Source organism: Pinus tabuliformis, chromosome 5_2 (assembly GCF_031772625.1).
Source record: "Pinus tabuliformis cultivar Carrire ecotype Pingquan chromosome 5_2, CPIR1, whole genome shotgun sequence".
NCBI lineage: Eukaryota > Viridiplantae > Streptophyta > Pinopsida > Pinales > Pinaceae > Pinus > Pinus tabuliformis.
In genome coordinates this window covers 525,413,046-525,430,322 of record NC_142306.1, presented here as the reverse complement: position 1 = coordinate 525,430,322, position 17,277 = coordinate 525,413,046, and positions in this window count along the sequence as shown.

The following is a 17,277-nucleotide window of genomic DNA, read 5'->3' as shown; positions in this document are numbered from 1 at the left end:
TTTGCATGGTGTTCAACATCGACTCATGTATTCACACCACGTGAACTATACTGCAGTACCTTGAGGTTCATCATCATCATCAATGATTCCTCTCGCACCTGTTAAGAGCTTACATCATTGGCTGGTAATCAGGTGATGTCTTTCCATGTTCGACTCCAGAACATCTTTTCACATGGATCGACTTGTACTTTCGGGCGAAGATTGAACGAGTTTTGAAGACCCCGGATATAGTTTCATCCATGCGGGTTGCGATATATTCAGGAAAATAAAGACATCAAATGTACATCATTGCTGCACAAATAATCATCTAAACTAAGGGATAATGGCTCTACCAGAATCATCAGTCTGCACATAAACGGTTTTCTGTCCTATGTACATGAAAATGAATTTATCAAGCTGAGCATGGGAATGCCCGCCTCAGCTAGATCATGAAAATATTATGAAGATAATGTATTGTATTGTATCTTATTACATGTCACCTTCCAGTTCAAAAAACCTTGGATCCTCATTATAAAGCACTTCACCCGACATCAAAAGATTTATGACCTCATGCTTTAGGGGGCAATTGTTATAGACATAATTGGGCACTGCAACCCCAATCACATATGTCCATAAACCAAGGGCTTCTAAGTCCCTAAAACTATTGTTTCATACCCTAAAAGGAAAAGGTTAGCTGATTACATCATCTCCCAGAAGTTTTCCATGAAAAACTGCTAAGAACTAGTCAAAACTAGATCATCTCATTTGCTCCATGGTCAGGGTGCGATGCATTTCACCTACTACACACGGGAGGTGCGATGGATACTGAAAATTCCTTCTAGAGGGTGCGATGATCGAGAGCAGATAAATGGCACAAATAGTTTGCTAGGTGGAAACCCAAAGAATCTTCTAGAAACTGCTCATTTGACACTTGCCTCTCTGAGTTCGCCCAGGGATGAGTAAGAGATCTAAAATATCCATGTGGAACTAAGAACTATCAGAGAGATGACACTAATGAAAATCCCAGAAGCTGACTGACCCCCCTGCAAATATCTATAAATGGATCCCTCATCCAAGAGATCCAAAGGTTGGAATTTGATAATTTGCAAAGAGGTGTTGTTGGTTTCTCTTCGAAGACATTATTGGGTGATATTGCTTTGTGTGAGGTGAAGAGGGATTTCAAGCTAGGAGGATGGCATTGGGTTAGACCAAGTGGCTGTAATCCTCTCTTCTATGACTTTTACTAATAAACCTATTTGAGTTTTCCTCCATATTCTTGTGTATCTCTGAATATTGTGTTGTTATATGAATTTGTATGGTCAATATATATCTGATCCTATATTTTCTACACTGAAAGATCTCTATGCTTTGATGGTATTATGCAGTTGTGAATCTACAGGTGCTCTTTGAAGCTGGACAAGTAAGGAAGCAGTGGCGAGATTCTATCAAAGGGGAAATGAAACAAGTAAGGAGCCAAGCGGAAGACTGAGGTTGGTACTCTCTGCTTCTTTCTGATCTCTCTCTTGTAAAGGAAAAACAAGTGACTTTAATCTATTTGTTTCTAAGATAGCTACCCGTCTTAGTGGGACTAGCAGCTCTGAATAGACGCTAGATTTCCTGATAACAGATATGTATGATTGTTTTTTGCTGAGCCAAGATACATGACCGTCTCCAATGAAGAATGCATTTTTGCTAGTACTTTAATGATCATTTATGCCTCGAGCACAATCAATATCGGTGGAAGCTGTGAAAGTAAGAGTTGTGCTTTCAGGATACCATAGGCCAAAATTATGAGTACCTTTGAAATATCTGAGAATTCTTTAACAACCATCAAATGTGATTCCTTAGGAGATGATTGAAATCTTGCAACCATTCCTACTGCTTGCATAATAACGAGTCATTTAGCAGTGAAGTATAAAAGAGCTCGAATTATTGATCTATAAAGAGTTGCATCTACCGAAGGGGATTCATCATCTTTGCTCAATTTTCAATCTGTAGTCATCAGTTTGGTCATAACAACACATTATCTCATCCCATATCTTTTAAGCATATCTTTAACATATTCTATTTTGGATATGAACATACCTACTTTAGTTTGAATTACTTCTAGTCCAAGGAAGTAAAATAATTCACCAATCATAGAAATTTCAAATCTCTTAGACATGTTATGAGCAAATTCAAGACTCATATCATCATTGTTACTGCAAAAATTAGATCATTAACATATGCAAGAGTGATTATTAATTTATCCTTGTCTATCTTCTTGTAGAGGTTACTTCCAACCACCCCCTTTTTGAACCCTTGCTGTTGTAGATAAGGATGCAATCATGCATATGAAACTCTAGGATCTTGTTTTAATCCATATAATTCCTTTTTTAATTTATAAACGAAATATTTTCCTTCTGCTAGATCAAACCCTCCTGGTTACTCCATCTAAACTTCTTCCATTAGCTCACCATTAAGAAATGTTGATTTCACATCCATTTGATAGGCTTTGAAAACTTTGAATAATAAAATTCCAAGAACATTCTTATAGCTTCCAATCAAACTACCGGTGAAAGAGTTTCTTTAAAGTAAATTCATACAATTTGCGAGTATCATTTGGAAACAAGCCTTGCCTTATTTCTAATGATCTTTCCATCTTCATTCATTTTGTTTTTGAATACCTACTTGGTTCCAATATTTTTTCTTTTTCTTTTGGATGAGGTACGAGTTCCCATGTTCCATTCTTTTCAATTTGAAACAATTATTCTTCCGTAGCTTTTACCCAATGAGGATCCTTACTAGCTTGAGAAATGTTTTCTAGTTCTACCATGGATAGTAAGGAAACATCATCCTTTCTTGGTGTATTTGTCATCATTCTTCCAATTTGTATTCCATCATCTACATTACCAATAATATGTTCTTCTAGATGGTTTTTTTGAAGAAATTTTACTTTTGATGGAGTTTGAGATGGCTCCTTTTGACTTCTTGATCGTTTTATTCCTTTCTCGTATCTTATTCATATTCTTCAATAATAGAATCTTCTTCATAGACTTCAATTTCCTTTTCAAGAAGCGCCTCGTCAATATTCATATCAATGCTTTATACTATCTTTCATAGTGGATTATTGTAGCATTTCTATGCTTTTCTCCTTGTAGAATATCCAAGAAATATTCCTTCATCAACATGAGAATCAAAATTTCCTAGTGAGTCATCCTTGATCTTAATAAAGCATTTACTTCTGAAAATTCTAAAATATTTTACTGAAGAAGGTCTTCCTTTACATAATTCATACAAAGTCCTATGGGCTCTATTCAAGGTATACTTTGTTGAAACAACTGCTTCTTTCCAAAAATTGGCCTGCAAATCCATTGCGAGTGAAATTGTTCTCGCCATTTCTTGCACATTTTCATTTCTTCTTTCCACTACTCCATTTCGTTTAGGAGTTGTAGGTAAAGAAATTTCTATTTTGATTCAATGCATTTTACATAAATCATTGAATTACTTTGAAGTAAATTCTCCTCCTCTATCTATTCTAAGACCCTTGATTTTTTATTCTTTTTTATTTTCCACAAGATCTTTGAAATTCTTAAAACATTCAAGAGCTTTAGATTTAAATTTTATAAATAATACCCACATCATTATAGTATAGTAATCTACAAATATAGAAGGGTACCTTTCACCTTGTAGAGTTGGATTTCTAGTTGGTCCACATAAATGTGCATGTATGATCCCTAAAGGTTTTTATGTTTAGTATTCCTTAGCCTTGAAGCAAGTTCTAGTTTTCTTCCCATGTTGACATGGGCCACACACAATTTGTTCTAGTTTTAGAATTTTTAGAATGTCTCCTTTTGAACTTGTTTTTCTGGTTTTAACCAAGTTGTCAAAATTTATATGTCCCAATCGCTTGTGCCATGACTAGCCTTCATCTGTTTGAATCATGTAGAATTTTTCTTCTTAACTTTTACTCAGAATGTATATGTTATCTAGCATTATTACTTATTTTACCACAAGTTCTCCTCAAGAGGATTTTATTATCTCATAATCTTTATCACTGAAAATAAAATTATGTCCTTGGTTAGAAATTTAGCTAAGGATTAGGAGATTGTGTTTGAGCCCTTCTACTAGCATTGCATTTTGTGCTTTTCCCTTTCCATTAACAAGAGAAACTATTCATTTTCCATAAATTTTAGTAGATCCACTTCCAAAACATACATTTCCATCCTTTTTATTTAATGAGATAAACATCTTTTTGTCAGTTATCATGTGTCTTGAACATCCACAAACCATTGACTTTCATTACTTTGTGCACATAAAGTTACACCACATTTATCTGTACTGGGTTCCCCCTTTTTCAATTCTTCTCTTTTTGACATAAGTGGACAGTTTTGTGCATCATGACCTAAATAATTTCATTTTGAACATACTAGAACATATTTAGGCAAAGGATCAAATGAATTATAGGTCTTGATTTCACCTTTTTCAAGCGGCCTATTTTGATAATTGGTCTTATATATCCTTGAGTTATTATCCTTTTAAGCCTTGCAATGCTTAGCTTGATGACCAATTTTTTTACAGTAGAAAGAATAAAGAAAAAGATACTTCGAGACATGTTTGGATAACATTGACTTAATGTAATATTTTTTCCTGGAGATGTTTTGTTTTTATTCCATGGATTGTTGTAGGTGGATATTTGTTCTAGGTGGAATGACTTCTCTTCTTTGCAAAGGATGTCAACATAACTTCTTTGAATTTATTCATTGCCGTTCTTCTTTGAACTTGATGATTCATCTTTGAAACCAATTCCACTCTTATCATGTTGAGATATTTGGGTATTAAGTATGTGTTGACATGGCTAATATGCATTATGCCAACAATGGGAACTAACCCGATCACAAGCCCCAATTAGACCTACTTTCATTTGGATTAGCTAGCTCCGACGGGTTTTAAGGAGCCCCGTAAACTACTTGAACATGTTGAAAGGTTGCTTCCGGGAGGGAGACTTCAATTAAATGAACAAAATCAAACAGCTAACGTCTATGTACTAAATCCTATCTATACTACTTCTAACTAATCTAATATATCCTACGAGAGCATGATACATAGGTTTAAACATTATATATATGTTCAGCAGGATCGTGATAAAGAAGGTTAAACATCATGCATAGATTCAAGTCAAAATGAATCAATGACGGAATTCGCAGCTGGAAAAGATTGTATTAAAGCTAAATTTCAATCCAATCACTCATATAGAAATCCACATTCTTCTATGGAATTAAAACTTCAACTAATGTTTAATTTAGTTTCAAATCAGAGACCATTCATAAGTTAACCATGAAGCTGCATCACATTCAATTTAACAAGACCAATATTGAACTATAAGTCATCAATATGCATAAATACAAATCACATTTACATTCATGCCAGTAACAACTCTCCAATCCAAAACAATACAAAGAGTTGGAAACTAATGGCTTCCTCTTCCCTCAAAAACAATCCTCCTCATTCACAATAAAAAAAAACTATTCTTCTTGAAAATTTAAAATCCCCTTCCCCTCTCCGTGGGTACTATTTATGCCAAAACTCTCACTTTCAGTCTTCCCCGCCTCTTCATCTCCCCCAATGTTTTTCGGAATGCAAATCGAGTACACAGGGATAGGATTGGTTACTCTCTTGCCACATCGAAGTCACTTTGCTGGAACGTTTTGCTTCTCAGGAAATGGGTAGGTGTCTAAGGAACTGAGCGTGGCTGTGTATCCCTTCACTGCACCTGTGTGGAATATTTATTCTTTCCACCCGCTTCTTGAGGGAAACTTGAAACGTTGTGTCCGCCATCTCACACCCGGCACACTTTGAGGCATTTCTAGAAGGAGTGACATCTTGAGGGATTGGCACTATGCCTTCCTTGCCACAGAGCAAGCTTTCATCATGCATAATGATAGTCCATCTCCCTTTATCCATGATTTGCCTTTGCAGTACCCAATCAGGGTTACAAAGGTTCCATCTAGACATATAGTGCCTCTATCTGCTATCGGATCTGCTCGAGCTCACGTGTAGAGATAATTCATATTAGCCTTATGATTACGAACAAATGATAAAATGCCTAAAACAACAAATCTTTGCCTTCATGAAGCATTTATAACATCAAATGAGCAATCGTGAAAGACTCGGCCCCCTGGTCTTTAATACATACATTGATTCAGTCCTGCAAGTGAGAACTCTGTTTACACTAAAAACTGTCGCAAAACACACAGCCGAATCCAAATTGCAGACTCCAAAATTTATATGCTAGGCTTTGTAATCATCAGCGGGTCCAAGAGGTTATGGTGCGCTATATATGAAACTTTGAACTGGGCCGATAGCAATATGCGAAATGCTCTGGACCCAATATATATATAGATATATATATATATATATATATATATATATATATATATATATATATATATATATATATATATATATAGATATATATATATATATATATATATATATATATATATATATATATATATCATGGTTGATAAAACCATCGAGTCCGGTAGATGGTAGTGTGCCATATATATAAGCCCTGTGCCTCCTGATAGCGATAAGCGATTAATTCTGGACCTGATTTATTATATGGTATACTTAATAGGATCCGAGGGTCTGCCACATCGCTGCGCACCTTATGTTCAAGCCTTGGGACCCCGCCGATTGCTATATGCGAAATGGATCCCAGACTCAAAACACATATGTGTTAAGGTTCATAAATCCCTTCGGATCTGAAATGTTACCCTTCCCTTTGGAAAACCTCGACGTTAATGCTTTATCGCACAACACATGGATAATGGGAAAAATCCACGTATATATGTTGGGGTGGACTTGAAAATAAATATGCCTGGTTTTATAATCATCGGCGGGTCCAGCTTCTGCCTCCCTGCTAACTGTATAGCCCTGTGCTCCGTCGATATGCGATGAGCGATTGGGAACTGGACCCAATAGTGCATATATTTCGATTAATAACTCCATTGGGTCTGAAAGACAATAGAGTGCTTTATGTAAAGGCCTCATACCTAGGCCGATTGCGGTATGTGACGGGCTTTCAGAACTGATGATGTATAAAATGCTGTTAACAACGTCGTCAGGTCTGGCAGCCATGAATGCATTATGTTAGTTGCGATAGGCTCCAAAAATTGATTTATACATGCTTTGCGAAGGATTTTCATTATAAAGGGTTATAATGAAAATAAATGGGTGATAGAAGGTTTTGTGTATTAAGTGCACAAATGACTGTAGTGAGGGTGCGGGTGATTATGCGTGTGGGCATAGAAATACCACGAATGCATGTGAACATTGAAAATTCTGCTGAAGGGAATGAATGAAGGGCTAACCTGGGTCAACAATGAACTATGCAACAGAGATTTATTAAAGGGTGCCTTGACCATTTAGAAATTATAGATTTGGCTTGGCAAAGAGTTAAAATCCTTGGGATAGGATAGATCATTCGGAGGAGTGCAAGATCAACTTAAAATGGGGCCCATTCAAAATTTCTATCAAGGAAATTTTAAGAGGGCGATGGTTGTGGCCACAACAGTATGGTATCAAGAGTTTGATAAATTCGTAAGCTTTTATTACCCTGATTAAACTCTTTCTTTAGAGAGACAATTTCAACTTCAAGTCTTTTGCATATTTCTTCTCTTTCATTTAGTTTGTTGTTCAACAAATTTGCCTTCATTTTTGCTTCTTACTATTTTGTTTTGAGAGAAATGACTTTATTCCTTAATTTCTCATTTTCTTCAACAACACTAATTAGTAATTCATCCACATTTCCTTCATCCTCTCTTCCATATTCATCATCATTTCTAAATTCCATGAATAATACTTCACTACTTCCAACATAGTCATCTTCTTTGTCATACTCATCATTATCCTTTTTGAGTAGAAAAGAATTTTTAGTTGATTTTTTCTTTGTAATCATGACTTCTCATTCATTGCAGTCATATTTTTACGAGAAGAAATTGTTCTTATTTGATCCTTTCTTCTTGAACATCCTCTTTTTGTATTCTTCTTCATCATTTCTATCATGCTCATGAGGACAATTTGCAGCATAATGTCCTATTCTACCACACCTGTAAAAAATGAGAGGATACTCGTCTTTGAGTTTGGACCATTTCCTTAGTTTCTTCATGAGTTGTGCTAGCTCTATTTCAGTATTAGAATCATCAATGATATAATTCCAATTTTTCCCTATTTTTCAATGTTTTTTAAGATTTGAATGCAGCATCCTACGGGTTTGATACTCCTTTTCTCATTTCATATGCAATGAGAATCCCATGAAATTAATCCATTTTTAGGGTATTCATGTCATTTATTTCTTCTATGGCACTAACTTTGGAATCAAAATGTTTTTGAAGTGGTCTCAAAACTTTTTGGACAAATGTACTTTCTTCAATGTTTTCACCTAGACACTTGAGTGAGTTAACAACTTCATCCACTCAAAGGAAAAATGTTGCAATGTCTTCTTCGTCATCCATTTTAAGGTTCTCAAATTGTCTTCTATGAGTTTGGATTCTTACCTTCTTGACCTTGGAGTCTCCATCATAGATAGCAATAAGCTTGTCCCACATTTCCTTGGAATATTCACAGTTCATAATTTTTGTAAATTCTAAATCATAAATTCCATTTTCTATGGAATTTAGTACATTGTCATTTCTATATAATTTTTTATTTCGCCTTGATTTTCTAGTGGAGAAGGTAGAAATTTATACCGATATAGAACTAATTTCCATACTTCTGGTGCAAGTGGCATTAAATAAAATTTCATCCTACTTCCAAAAGGAAAAATTTGTTCCATCAAATTGAAGGAATTTTCTTGAATCCTTACTAGTCATTGTGACTAAGAATCATTCTTCCCATTGTTAGGTTGATTATGAAGAAGTTCGATCTGATTCCAATTTTTGAAATACTAAGAGGGGGGTTGAATCATTATTTCATTCAATTTTTATAATTAATGCCACATAATATTCTTCAAAATTACAATAAAATAGTAAATAATAGGAATTTTATTAAGAACATATGAGGACACCAATCCTATTTTTACATAAATTGATTACAAAAATGTTGAGGGATCCAACCCTAGATCAACACACCAATATCCAATCCACAAGGTTGCTACATATACTTTGCCAAGCTCCAACTTGGACTCCACGAGGCTCAAACCTATAGGGCTCCAACCTTATTCTTAGAAAGGCAACAACCTTGTTTTCTTGAGGCTCCAACCCTCCAGCTTACAACTTGGTTAAAAAACAGAATGTATAAATGACTTACTTTCAAAAGCTTCATGACTTCCTTAAATAGTTAAATAATCAGTCCATAAGATTAACATAGACTCCTAATTTTGTCCATTGTCCAAGATCCAAATAGGAGTGTTCCTCACTATCCAAAGCATCAAGTTCTTCACTATTCAAACCTCCAATTTCATCATTTTTCTTGGCTCCAAGTTCTCTACTATTCAATCCTCCAATTTCTTCACTGTTCAAGCCTTCAAATTCTTCATTGGTTAAGGCCACAAGTTCTTCATTTTTCAAGAGTGTACAGGGTTTACAAGCCCCAAGTCTGAAGTGTCACACATATGAGCTCCAAAATATTTCTATAGGTTCAAGCTACAATAGGTCTAAGCCTCCACTAGTCGAGTCACCATAGGTCTGAGCCTCCACAGGTTGAGTTACCACAGGCCTTAGCCTCTGCAGGTTAATAATCCAAACTTCCATGAGTGATTTTCCACAGGTTTGTGATATAGTCTGAGCTCCATAGGTTTGCAAGTCCGATCCACCACAAGTTTCTGATCCTCCATAGATTAGCTATCACAGGTCTGATGCCTTACAATATTGCAAATCCGAGCTCCACGGGACTATAATTCGGTGCCTTCAAAAATCAATAATCTAAGATCCATAGGGCTATAGATCGGTGCCTTCAAAAATCAATAGTATGAGCTCCAAGGGACTATAAATTCGAGCCATCAAAAATAAATAATCTGATCCTCTCACCAATCAAACATAAACCCAATCACAGTTAGAAGGCTCCTCCAATTTTTGTTCTACTGGTCTTTCTAGTTCATGAGTTCTGAACTAGTCTTATTTTCTGCTCGTGTGGTTTTTCTTGACTGAGTTCATGCTTAGAATGATGCGTTAAAACTTATATTTATAAATGTTTTGACCTTTATATAAATGACATGTCCTTTTGAGGAGGAGTCGACTTGCACATGTAGGCTCATGTTGGCTAGCATAAAAAAATATTATGTTCCAACTTGAAAAATCATTTTCTCCTAGCTTATGAGGAGTTATAAGGTGTGTAAGTTCTTTTTCAATAGAGTTGAATGTCTTCTACAAGCCTATTAAAATTCCATCCTTAAATAAGGTCATTTTCCATCAATAAAAAATGATATATGAGAATTGCTAGGGATTCTTCTTCATAAACTTGGGGCTCGAAATGTGTTCTTAATTTATTAGGATTAGGGCTTCTTCAACAAGGCTATGGATTCATCTTATTTTCCAACAAGAATTCATTCATGCATCATTATCTTCATCAATGCTCATATTGACATGAATGAAAATTTTCACCAAGACTCATAACCCCTCTTATTTTATATGGTTATGATGTTTAGCGGTATAAGATATTTAGAGAATCATGGAAAAAGATTGAGATGATCCAAAAGCAATTTATAACCTACAATCTCAAAATTGAAGGAAATAGTCCCTACCCTATTCTGTTGATTGAAACTAGAATCTCCCGCATTTAAATCATGGCTACATTTAGATAGCTTATCGACAAAAAGAAGTTATCCAACATGGAAGCCATGAGGTTCCCAAATATTTATCCTAACTCTAGTCAAAAGCCCCACCTCTACCTCAAGTGAGGTTGGCATAAGGATGCATAGTCCTAGATCGACCATTTGTGAATAAGGGAGGAGATTATTTTGTAGAATGAGAAATATATTAAAATCACTGTTACTTACAAATTTTAGGATAATTTGTGGGAGGATAAAGAGATGCCGGGGAAAAGAAAGCTAAGATATTATCAGGAGGAGATAAACCCCACTCTTACTAACCAGAATCATATTCACCAGTGCTAAGAAGATGATGAACATTGCTATGATAAGAACTAATTCTCATGAACTTCATAGTGAAATCAGGCATTGGACTATTCCCAAAACAGCCTAGGACGAAAGAATATCCCCCCTTTGCGATACTAAGAGAAGCACTTTCTCCTTGAATGGTCGGCCCTTACTAACATCTTTTCTCCTTTCCAAAACATGTATTGCATTACGAGTCTACATCACTTGTTAAGTTAGCCAAACTACAATGATATTGGAACATATATCTCACTTCTTTTCTAGAATAAAAGTACAATATTAAAGAGTTTCAGGAAATCACTTATTCTTCTTAAGGTCCAATAGACCTAATTGGTCTTTATAGATGTTAATCATCGTCATCGTGATATATGAATGGATGAAAAAAAATAAATTCATCATAATTTTTTATTTTAATTAAAAATATATAATTAATATTAAATACATAAACAAAATAATAAACAAATCTATAAATATAAACCCAACACAAAACAAAAAAAAACTATTATATATATATATATATATATATATATATTTTTTCTTAAAATTAATAAAAGAAAAACACACATATATATATATATTTCATATAAATTTATTTTCTTTTAAAAATAAAAAAAATTAATTTAAATAACTATATAAAACATTATTGTTCTTTTTATTTAAAGTAAAATACATAGGCTTCAAACTTACATTTAAATTTTCTCCATATATATATTTACTAATACCGGATTACATTAACACAATTTAAGAAAAAATGTAAACAATATTTTGATTTGTTTCAAATTTATATTTATAGTGCGAACTTACTCGCTAAATTCTATAAATGTGTAATTTAAGATTTAAATTTATAACCGAGAATTACATTGGATGGAAAAATATATTTGATAATAATATTTTAATTTTATTTGAAATTAAATAATAATGAATCTTTATTAAGATATATATTGTTTATTGGAAGTTAAGAAAGTAAGCCACTAATTCTTTAACATTTTTTTATGTGCCAAAAAAAAATGAGAGAAGAAAATATCGCTTTTTTATTTATTCAAAAAGTCAAAAATATTATAGTGTGAGAAATATTTCTAAAATGAGTTTAAATCTAAGTATAGGATGGACAATATTACAGATGTGACAAACTCTTTCATCCCATGACATTTTCAGAATTGACCAATGTCCAATTTCACCATAAAACTCATGAGAATTGGTTCTAATATTGACACTATTAATTTTCTTATTAACACTAGTGAGGACGTAGAAATACTTTTGAATTTCTAGATTGGGGTTGATAACTTCCTTCTAATATCATAGTTTCCTTTTGTCCTTGAGCTCTTTATTTTCCCACAATTTATGCATAAATTTGAGACTAATAATATTTTTAATATTATCAGAATTCTAGAAGATGATCTCCTCCTTTTTTCCCCAATAGACAAGCCTAGACTGGACATCCTTGTCCGACCCTTGCTTGAGCTGAAGATGGGTGTTTTGGCTAGAGTTAGAGGAAATTTTACGAATATTCATATCCATGTTGTCTAATTTCATCATATACATAAGTTTCCTAGTCATGGCTGAGCGCATGGAGTTGGGTTACACTTTTTGGCAAGAGAGGGTGCATTTTGGGTTAAAAAACAACAACTCGATCGAGCCATTTTAAGCGCTTGATCGATAAATATTTGAGACCTCGATCGAGCCATGTTTTTAGAATTTCCCACCAATACAACCTAAGAATGGAATTAAAAAAAATGGCTTCATTGAGCCTTAAAGCTAGATCTAGCCTTAAATCTAGATCTAGATATAGGTTAGATTTACCCTTAAATCTATATCAAGCCTTAAAGTTATATCGAGATTTAAATCTAAATGGAGCCTTTACTTACCTACATTAAAGGATCGATCGAGGGTTTCTTAAACTCTCAATTGATCTCTTTGAATTTCAAAATCAAGTGCTCGATCGAGTGTTTTAAGTGCTTGATCAAGCTCCTGAATTCCTAAAAATCACTGCTTTAGAACCCCTTCTGCAAATTTCTCTGCAACCCCATTTTATATGCTAGTAGATTTAGGGCAGAATTTGTCCTTAAGTGGTAGAGTTGATCATGCTGGATTCATGAAAGAATCATGTATCTAAAGGCACATGAGTTTGACACTTTCAAATTCATATGATAATTTTCATCTAATTACTTTTAAACATAATGCTTGAAACTGTTTTGGATAGTTTCAAAGAGAATGAATACAAATTCAATAACATAAAATATACACAATGAACAAATTTTAAAAAAATACCACTATCTTTGTTTATGAGTCCTCTTCGAAAGGGTCCTATTGATTTTTCAACTTATTTAAAGAGTTGAAACATGAACACATGTGTCTCCAAAATGGAATTTAAATATTACTTCGCCAACTTCGTAAAATAATAGAAAATATATTTTTTCATAAAAAATAATTTCTTAATATCAAAAACTTAGTTTTATCCATGTAACTCATGCTTGTCTATATATATTACACATTTTATACTATGTTATGCTATGTGAACACATGCATACCACTTAAGATATGCAAAAATTTTCAAGGAAGAGTATTGTATTGAATAGATAATAGAGATATTATATAACCCTATTTTTCTTTTACAAAAAATACCATTAGGACAACAACATAATTCTCCACATATTTTCTTTTTAGTTCAAAATTAAAATTCACAATGCTTATATGAATTTTGAGGGCTTCCATTCGATAGAAGAGGAAAAACTTAAAATTTCATTGGCACATTTAGCCCAAAAGTGTAACCCATGTCCATGCATTCACGATCATAGACGTTGTTTCAATGGTGAAAAGTCTTGCTTCAATAAGGAGGATATTTTAGGGAGTATTTCCTTTAATCTTTAATGTTGTAGATTACGAATAGTCTTTTAGATATATTCATTTTTTCTCATTGACTTTCCATAGATTACAAACCCAAACATCACATCCATATAAAACAACAACATTGACGAGAGTTTGAAGGACGCATTTTTTAATCCCAAATCCAATGATCTCCTATCTTACAATTGTTTTGAAAGCCCCTCTTAACATTTTCAATCTTCATTTATTCTTCTCTCAATGCTACAATTCCAATTAAGAATATGATGGATGTCGATTAAAAATTAGTTGGATCAAGGAGATTCCGTGAAGGAGATATTGACATAAATGAAAGTATTTTAGTTGATATTTTTGGATTTAAGTATCACAACTTTCATTTTCTCGAAATTTACATTCATATCCATCTTGGAGAAGAAATATTAGAGGATTCTCAAGGTCTTTCTAAGCTTATAATAGTTCCTTTCCAAAAGAACAATGGGATTGGAAAAAATTATTATAACTATGACCATACTAATGAGTGTCAGGCCAACACAACTTGCATCTGCCAAACAATCCTCTATATTATAAAGGTATATGCCAAATATGTTAGGTGATAAGTGACATTATTGTTTTAATCCAATATTTCATACAATTTCTTCTAACCAACCCTTGAAGGTCCCAATCTTGGTAATAATACTCTTGTATAGCCTTATAAACCCCTAACTTGAGAGGAAACAATATGTATTTTGGCCTCTTCCATAGCTTTGTTCTATGAATAGTGTTAATTTTTTTTCTAAAGTCAACAAAACAAAGTTCAATAAGCTTCATTATTATGGTATTTGTTTGCAATTATCCTAAGAGTAACAATATGTTTCACAATTGAATGATACTGCCTAATACTAGCTTTCCTTTGACTCTTTTACCACCATTTTCAAGCCAAAGGCTAATGTTTTTTGCAAAACAAGCCTATAAAACTTGGCCTAAATATGGTTAATTATAAAGGTCCTCTAAATAAAAGAAATGATTTAAATATCCCCACTCTCAAAGATGGACACAATAATACTTTGCATCCAAGGCATACAGAAGCCTTGCTTCATCACTAAATTAAAGAGCATGTGTATGTGCAGGATGAGGATAGATTTTCATTTATAGGAGGAGGATCCACAAATTGGGTCCATCTTCATGACTTAAGAATATATGAAGAGATTAAGAAGGAATAAATAAATGATTATAGTGCTAATTATAAACCTAAAAGTCTGACCCAAAAACTAGAATAATGTGATAAATAATAAATGTAATTTTGTAATAATATGTAGTTAGAAATAGATAAATATTAATATATTATAATTAATATATATATATATATATAAGTATTAATGTATATATACTAGAAATTGTCCCTGAAGGTGCAAAGATACACCGAAGTAATAGAACACGCCTATGATGTTACTGCAAAAATGTTGTAGCAAAGGAAAGATAGCAACCCCGAGGGTGGAGGAGGGAGGGGAGGAAATGTGTTCATGTTTGCAATAGTGTCACACTTGTATCTATGCATGTCTAACAGATGTTACTCAACCACTATTCCTGGCTAAATATTTTTCTCCAATCATACCACTATGTCAAAATCTTATATACATATTTATGTCCAAGCTATAACATGTAAGGTAATTAGGAGAAACATTAATTACACAAAGAAAATGACTAAAGTCAGTGTGTGTTGATAATGTGATTAAATAAAGATCATATTTCACTCAGGTGTCTTCAAATTCCAGGATATTTTTCAATCAACATAAAGAAGGCAGTTTGTTTAGATTTCAAAAAAATAATAATTAATTTAGAGCCATTTTCTTGGAGCCATTAATTTGTGTTTTAAATTTAAATTTAAATTTTGTCTAGTAAATATTTGTTGAAATTGAAAATTTATGTGGTGTAGTTTACACAATCCAAGTGTCCAAGTAAAATTTCAAGACATTGTATCCATTTCTGCATTCAAAAATACAGTTTTAAAAATGAGCAGTTACACATGCTATATGCATATATAGAACCAATATAGATCCATTTTGAAGAGAATTAAATCCCTTCATGTGCATACTTTTTTTCAAGTTTAGCACTCTAAAAGGGGTTCACATGTCAATATTATGGATCGAGATCCTATCTAGACTCTATAAAACACAAAAAAACTATTGATTTCAAAGAAAGAGTTTACCAATTAATATTCAGTGGTGGAATCCTTTCATCTAAAAGCATACAAATAGATGGTGCTTGATATAACCAAGATATACTTCTTACTTGGCATTTATGCATCCTATGCCACATAAATTTTAGCACCTTGCCATTTCCAAAGTGCCATTATATTGCTTTAACCTTCCACTATGTTCCTATTTTGTTCACAATTCTCAAACTTCTTTCTAGTTGCTCATCAAACTTTACTGAAACATCATTGGTGAATAAATTCTATATTCCTACCCTTCTGATTATAAGTACAGAGTTTTCTTACCGAGAGAAATTATTATCTAGAGTTTGAAAGAGATTGTTGCAGTAAAGGTTAAAACTAAATTTCTTGTCCAAGAGTAAATACATTATAGTGTAGAGGAATTATTGATTTGGTTAGTAGTGGAATTCATTGTGCTACTAATATGTAGAGGAATTCATTGTCCACTTTATATTTGGAATTGTTTTTCTTATATAAATAGGCTCAATCATTGTACTAATAAAAAGTTCCCCACAGAAGCCAATGTTCCTTAATAATCTATAAAGTGTGTCTAGTTTTCAAGTGTTCATTATGGTTTACAGGGCTCTTGAAAACCAAGAGAACCAAGTACAAGTCTAGAGTTGTTTGGCTAGTGGAGCCTATTTATAACTTGAGAGATCATATTTTTATATAAACCTAACTCTGGTTATGACCAGATATATTTCATAAAAACCATTCTCGTACTATTCATTAACCTAGAAAATCATCCTAGGTGTGTATCAAAGCTCGGGGGTGAGATACAATGCTGAGGAATGATCTCATGGTTGGGTGGAGTGTTAATTTTCCCATTGGTTCATGAGCAAGAAACATTTATAGAGAATTCAGACAAGTAATAATGAAAGACTTAGAGACTATTTTTATTAATGATTTTCGGCTTAGTGATTGTTTCTGTTATTGATTGTTGAATATGTTAATATTTAGTAATTAGACTCGGTGACCTGAGATTTTGTTTCAAAGAGAAGGAAACTATTTTAACTTAGGGTCTATTCGATTGCGGATCTATAAAAGTGGGTATGCTTGTCGTAACAAGGAAATAGAGAGCAGAGCCTTCCTACAAAAATAAACTAACTATCCATGTCAAATTCTTGAAGGTATGATACACTAGAAGGAAATTATGCGGTGTTGTGATAGA